The sequence below is a fragment of the Pituophis catenifer genome, unplaced genomic scaffold, assembly GCF_029215685.1.
Source record: "Pituophis catenifer annectens isolate HBS135680 unplaced genomic scaffold, rPitCat1.0.hap2 SCAF_4, whole genome shotgun sequence".
In the NCBI taxonomy this organism is placed as follows: Eukaryota; Metazoa; Chordata; class Lepidosauria; order Squamata; family Colubridae; genus Pituophis; species Pituophis catenifer.
The window spans coordinates 33,820,971-33,828,719 of NW_027256884.1; positions in this window are offsets into that span (position 1 = coordinate 33,820,971).

Sequence of the window (7,749 nt, forward strand, 5' to 3'; positions counted from 1 at the left end):
GGATTTCACCCCTGTAATGTTCCCATTAGTTACTGTGTGGCTTACTGCAGTGTACTCTATATGGCTTCCTTTCAAAATCATGTGGAAGTTTCAGTTGTCCATAATGTAGTATCTCAAGTGTTGCGTGGTATATGCCAGTGAGAACACATAATACCCATCCTCTGGGCTTTATACTACTTATTTGCTTTCAAGTACATTCAAAGCATTGGTTTTACTCTTTAAAGTTCTACATGGTAAGGCACTGGCAGATATACTTACAGGATGTCTTTCTCCAACAGATCCCTACCTGCCTAACACTGTATATGTATAGGAATGAGCCAAGATGGTGCAGTGGTTAGAGTGCAGTACTGCAGCTACTTCAGCTGACTGCTAGTTCAGCAGATCAGCGGATCAAATCTCACTGGCTCAAGGTTGACTCAGCCTTCCATCCTTCCGAGGTGGGTAAAATGAGGACCCAGATTGTTGGGGGCAATATGCTATTTAGTATACTGTCTTTGGTGTAAGCCGCCCAGAATCCTCAGAGAGTGGACGGCATAGAAATATGAATAATAAAATAAATAATAAATAATAATATCTCAGGAGAACCTGCTAGTGGTTCTCTATGATACTCCCAAACACTGCCTGTTTGGTGGGTGTGCCTCCACTCTTGGACACCTCCCTCCGGGAATTTAATCTGCTGTTACACCGTTCTGTAAATTATTAGAAAAAAGAGTTTGGGGGAGAGGGAAAGCCTATGACAAGTTAACAAGGTTAGGAATAGGGCCATGTGTACATTTTGTTGTTTTGTAACTGATGCATGAAAGTCTTTTTGGATGCAACATTCATTAATTAATCTGAATGTCCAGCTCATCTCTTCATGAACATATCCTTATCATTTTCTTGGCAACAGAACATAAGTGATTTATAATTGCCTTCTGCTGATCGGTTGAGAAGCAAATCTTGCTGAATTCAGATCTCCAATACCAGAAAACAGATGACAATATGGACACCACAGGATTCTAGCCTCTTGCCTAGATTAGCAACTAGTATTTCACACAAGTTACATTTTGTGGGACATTTTTCAAAAGCAGCCCTATCACGACAGGAACCTATTGTAGATGTGCTGCCAAATCTGAATGGCTCATGAATAGTACATGTGGCACATGCAGGTGTGTTTGCAATGATGCATACAATATCGTTTTTAAAAATATGATTAAAATTGTTGAGTTCTCCTTTCCTCTGATGAAACCCAAGAATCATAATACAATTTACCAAGCCTGGTTTTACAAAGTTTCCTATTATTCTATTCTTTTTATTACTGTTTGTAATCTTATCACTATAAATGTTGTCTGCTTTACTCTGTCTTTATTTTTTAAAATAGTAACAATTACCCATCCCTTTATGAAGGCATTTTGTAGCAAACCTAATCAACACAGAAGCAATAGTTACATTATTTGGCACCAGTATATATGTAAAAAAAATAATAATTCAGTACTTCGTTATCAGTTGAATCCTCCAATTCTCTTAAATCTCATTAAACTTTGTTCAGAATGAACAAGCTGCATCTTTTCTCTTACAAGGAAGCAAGCTGGAAAAGTTTTCCATATGCTCTGTGGTTCTACTATGGGCTTTTCCAAACTTAAATGTAACAATTGTATAAACACTCGGGGTCAGGATCAAGGATGCACAAGTGATCAATCTATTTTTTTAAAAAAAATTATTAATGTATCTAATTTATATTGCTATCCACATGTTCAAATAAACTCTAGGTGGCAAACAAATAAAAAATAAAACATTACTGTATTTTTCGGAGTATAAGACGCTTCTTCCCCCCCCCCCAAAAGAGGGTAAAAATCTGGGTGTGTCTTATACTCCAAATGTAGCCACGCCCAGCCTCTCAAATGGAGGTTTCAGAGGCTGAAAAAAGCATCAGAAACAAAGCTTTAGAAAAAAAGCCTCCAAACAGAACTTCAGAAAAAAAGCCTCAGAAATAGAGCTTCGTTTCTTCTTCGCTTCAGAGGCTTTTTTTCTGAAGCTCTGTTTTGGAGGCTTTCAGAGGCAGAAAAAAAAGTTCACAACCAATGGACCTATTCCTAAAATTCACATCTGTTAACAGCTGATTGGGGGTATTCCGGGAGGCTAATCCACCTGCCAATAAGCTTTTTTCTTATTTTCCTCCTCAAAAACTAAGGTGCGTATTATACTCAGAAAAATATGGTACTTTAAAACTAGATGAAAACAAAATTAGGTTGAGCTCCATAATCACCAATCATATATATATATATATATGAACCTCTCTAGGAGTCTCTGGAGGCTGGGGACAGCAAAAAACATCACTTCCTGTCCCACTGGGAGTTGGGAAATGGGCCCTTTCAGCCTCTGCAGGGCCTCCAAGGGAGTGGGAAGGGCTATTTTCACCCTTCCCAGATACACAGAGAGGATCTGGAGCCAGGTAAGAAAGAAAAACGGGCCTTCCCCACCCCGCCCCCAGGCCCTCCAGAGGCAGGAAACAGCCTGTTTCCCTACTTCTGGTGGGCCCAGAAGACCCGAAAATCAGCTGGCTGGTGCGCGCATGCACCCCAGAGCTGAGCTGGCGTGCCCACTAATATGGCTCCGCGTGCCACCTGTGGCACACGTGCCATAGGTTCGCCATCACGGGCCTATAGTGTGACAGGTTGATTCCTGTGGTCCCCTTGAGTGGGGATCCCAAAGCCTGCCTTCCTCAATTGCAAAACTCTGGTGGAGTTTGGTAAATATGGCCACCAGCTACCTAGAGGGATTGTCTCTGGTGCTGAATTAATCCAGAAGAGGTTAATAGGAACATCTCTACTTGTTTTTCTTCCTTTTGTGGTTTAATGGAGTGGGAAGAAAATGTGCTAAGTTTAAATTCTTTTCAGAATGAGTCTCTCTGATCCAGAAACAATTTAAGTGTTTATTATATACATCAACTAACACAGCATTGAAAGAACAAAAAGAGAAAGAGAACAAGGAAAATAACAATGACTCCATTTTTGCAGCGGCTCCTTCATCCAGGAATTTGTAGACACACACGTGCACATGTGACACTCAAACCCAGAACATAGAACACACACATAGAACACATGAATGTGTGATACCCAAACACTGAACATATCCATGTGTGATCCCCCAAATACAGAACACAGAACAAACTTATCAGAGCATAAAACAAATTTCCCTAGGAAAAAACAATAGGATCCATTGTTCTATAAATGGCTATATTTTTCTTGGACTGTCAACTCAGTTGTTAAGGTTCTGCTTTGAGGCAGGATTTGTTTTTTCTCTGTTCCTTATCTAGACTGAGAAATGTAGAGTTCCTTTAACAGTTTCCCGTCTAACCTACTTGGCATGAGATGTCTCTACCATCACTACAATAAAACCAGCTTTAGTTCTGGAGAAAATGTACAATCACCTTTGATGTAAGTTATGGGATGGTGACTCATGCATCCTCCCCAACCCACCACATCAAAAAAATCACCTCTTTCTGCCCTTGTAGAAGCCTGAAGGTTGACTTCTTTGACATTACCTTTTCTGTGAATAATTTATATTATGTACACATTCTCTTTTGTACACAAGGGAAACAGAAAACAAATTATACCATCAAATGGAAATATAAGAATATGACTAATAGTACAAAACCCCACAACTGACTTCATCCCACACATTGAACTATTTCATTTGACATTACATGCAGCTATTTACCCCAATATTTTCCTTACAGCCCAAAGTAAATGTTATTTTTCATGCTGTAACTCCTTTATTTACATCATGCCTTATCCACTATGCACAAAAGTCATATTTATTGCACGCTTTAAAAAACAAAACAAAAAATCCCTAGCTAACCTAGAAGGGAATCCTCATCTTGCTTCCTTGGATTCTCTGCCTGTATTGGCTATGTGCCTTACCTTTTTTGCATTCAGTTTAATACAAGAGTTCCTTACAGCTCCTGCATCAGAGATTTAAAACTAAGAGACAGTTATTTGGCCCTCACTCCCAGAGGCCCACTGAAATGAAGAATGTCAACTTTGTGTGGGTGGTGGCGGTCAGGCTGGAGTCTTATAATTTTTCAGAGGATTTCATAGGTGATGTCGTAGGTGGAACCTATTTACACCACACCCGTGCCAAAAGGCCATGTAGCATACATATTCATGCAGCTCGAATGTCCGGTAAACCATTTCTAAAGAGTGTACAAGAAGCTGCCTATTCAGATACCGAGAGTGGAGTAGCTTATGAACACTCTTCCAGCGCTAGTTGCACAAGTAATCTGAGCAGATGAGAACAGAACTGTTTGGTTTTAAAATTCAAGCTGGAGTTCATCTATCATTTTACACTGAGCTGAAAATGAAGCTTCACTCGAAGTCAGTGTTTTTCAACCTTGGCAACTTTGAGACGGGTGGACTTCAACTCCCAGAATTCCTCAGCCAGCATGCTGGCTAAGGAATTCTGGGAGTTGAAGTTCACACGTCTTAAAGTTGCCACGGTTGAGAAACACTGATCTAAGTTATAAAAAATGGTGGTTGCAAAGCTAAGCTATGTATTTTTCCAAATAGAGAATTTATAGCAATCCAAAGACACTCAAGCATGAGAAACTAAGAATAGCTTCAAGCCTACACTCGTCTCACATGGCTTTCTATCTCGCATGGCAACCCATTAGATTTTTAATACCAATTTAAATAAATGCAAATGTTTCTTGGCTGATTCTAAACGACAAGGTGCATGAGCAAAGCAATGAAAAAAATCTAGCAATGTTGCTTTGTTTGAATTTTAAAGAAATGTAGATGAGGAATAGACTATATGCAATATTTATTACTTTCACTGAAACTGTTAACATTTGGAACTAAAACTTTATGTACAGAAATGTCTAAATATTCTCTTAAAACATATGCATTACAGAGTTTTAACAGAATTACAGCATGACAAAATTCTTTATAGCCACTGCTGAGAATCAACATAGGAAAACGTAGCCTAAATTTTATTAAATGACAGCTATCAACGTTTCAGAGTTTCTAATAGCTCATTCACCATGTGGTACTGCTTTAAAAAGATTTCCCTGGACCTGTATCGCTTCAATCAGGGGTGTCCACAAAAATCAAGATGTAATACATTTTAAAAATTGAGCGGAGCTTCAGTCTGCCCCACTGCAGCCACTAATTTTACTTTTTTTTACCATAACTTGTGAAGACCTCTCATATCTCATCAGTAACAATTATCTTAGGTCCTTAATTTTCTTGACCTGCACTGTATTAGAGTAAAATTAGCTCCTAGTTTTCTGCATCTTTTTCTTGTCTTCTTTTCATTTCAACAAGCAAAAGTCTTCTAAAATTGAAGATGGTCTTACCATGACCTTAAAATAATGACCACTTCATATGGAGGAGAGAGAATTGCATGGGTCACAGAAAATGCCCAACCATCTTGTGAAATAGTCCAGATAAGAAGCCCATCCAGAAGATAGTAGCTCTATCTTAATTCTAAGGTTACATAACAGATTCTTGCAAATTAGGAAGTCCATCTCTCATCCCCTTACTTGTACAGTTCAAAAAAGCAAGAATTCCTTCTGTGACATTTGCCATGCCGCTCTTCCTGCTGTCTAATAATGTGTGATGTGTGGTGCCTCTTATTTAGCTGTTGTCTAGGCTTCTCTCTTCCTCTTGTCTCTCAAGGTCATTACAATACCAGATGTATTTCTACATGTGCCTCTGCCTATCCTACGACAACATCACACATTGATTTCATCAGGAGGATTATATGTCTTCATGCACACATGTGTACATACAGGGCCAATCTGAAAAAAAGGGAATTAGCTAACACAACATTAGGTTTGGATCACCACATATTCTCTTTCTCACACATACATTGAACAATAGCTAACCTCACAGATGAACTCCTACAAAATGAGATGGAACAGGAGGAGATAATGAGCTTTAGAAGAAGTAATCTTTTGTATTGACCAAGTGAACTGGGAACAAGTAAGCAGTGTTCCCCATGTGGTGATAAGAAAATGACCTGATTGATACAATTGATCCATTGACTAACATGCAGATAGATTATATATTTTGAGGGTGGATCAGCTTTCTGTCTCTCAATCTATCCCCTCAGCCCAATTTCCCTGTTAGTTAACAGAAAATCACATCAGCTACTGGGTAGAGTTTCCAGCTCCAAACTCTGTTTTTGTCTCAAACCTTGAAAGAAATGATGAGTTACATTGGGAAGAGAAAAACAGGATTGAACTGATGAAGGATGAGCCAAGTGATTAGCAGCTAAATCAAGCCAGTTGGCTCACATAGCTTTGGCTCAAAAACCCAGCCATTCAGAATGTGACACTGTGATAAGGAGTCCCTATCACCCCAGGCTCCAACCTGGTACCTCCTTGAAGATGTGACTTAACAGATCATGGGGGCTTGGCTACAAGAGTCATTGGGATTTGAAGACAGAAATCCTCATTTCTCCCACTGCAGTTTTTGTTTGTTTGTTTTGTTAAGGCTTCAAAAGGGGAAAGCGGTTTTGCTTTGCTGTGATAGTTACTTATTGTCCCTCCTGTAGATAGCTAACCTGAAACTCCAGATAAAGAATGAGGAGGCTAGGGAGGAAAAGGCAGGGTCAAAGAAAGGTCCACAGGATGGCTGAGATTGTGTAATAGGTTGTCCCCTTTTTACATGTAGATGCACATATAAAAGGGGCAGGATTTTAATTGCACAGTTGCCTTCTTAACTCTTTTGATGCCTCCCTGCAGATACCTGGGTGCAACAATTTTGAAAAGATCGTTTACTCTAAGAACCATTCTCATAGAACAGGAGTATCCAACTTTGGCAACCTTCAGACTTGTGGACTTCAGTTTCCAGAATTACCCAGGCAGCAGCGGAATCTGAGAGATGAAGTCCGCATATCTTAAAATTGCCATAGAGCATTTCTTTAAAGCATTGCACAACCCTGATAATTAGCCAAGAGTTATTATTAAAAACAGTTTATTTTGTGTGGGTGTGGGTGGAACACCTGAGAAGTCCAATACAGGAAATGAATTAACTTTGAAACATCTGAATAACTTATTGCTACCATACTTATCAGCTTGAATATACAGTATGTTAGTCCTCAGATCTCAGATTTATCTTCATCTGTTCCATATTTTAAGCTCTTGTCATAATGCCAGCAGTCATTTTCAAGCACTAAAAACATTTGTAATTCATCTAGCCTTGCCAATTTTACATCCTTTATACCATAATGGGTTTTTTTTTAAGATAATGAGTATAGTTTTGTCATTGTTTTTAAAGTTCTGATTGTAGAGTTATTAAATTATATATCTTGAATTTTTTAATCCTTCAAGCTTAACTACATAGGGAGAAAACCACTACATTAATCTTACGGAAATTTATTCAGGCATACAGTGTATTCTATGTCTCAGCAGGTTTTACTGAAAGTAAGTGTCCATCATGTTATATGTATCATAGAGATATGTATGTTATATCTCTCTTAATCTAATTAAAATATAAAATATAATATAATAAAATATAAAATAAATTATTTATAAAATAAAATATAAAATAGCATTGTATAATGCAGCAAATATATATAAACTTAAACTCCATATTTGAAACAAACAATGACCCCTTTAATGAAGTAGTTTGAATGATCAAGTTATTTTAAAAATTCAAGTTATAAAAATCTACACCAGCCATCTATTCCAGTGTTTTTCAAACTTGGCCCTTTTAAGATGTGAGGATTGCAACTCCACGCTAGCTGGGAAATTCCGAGAGCTGA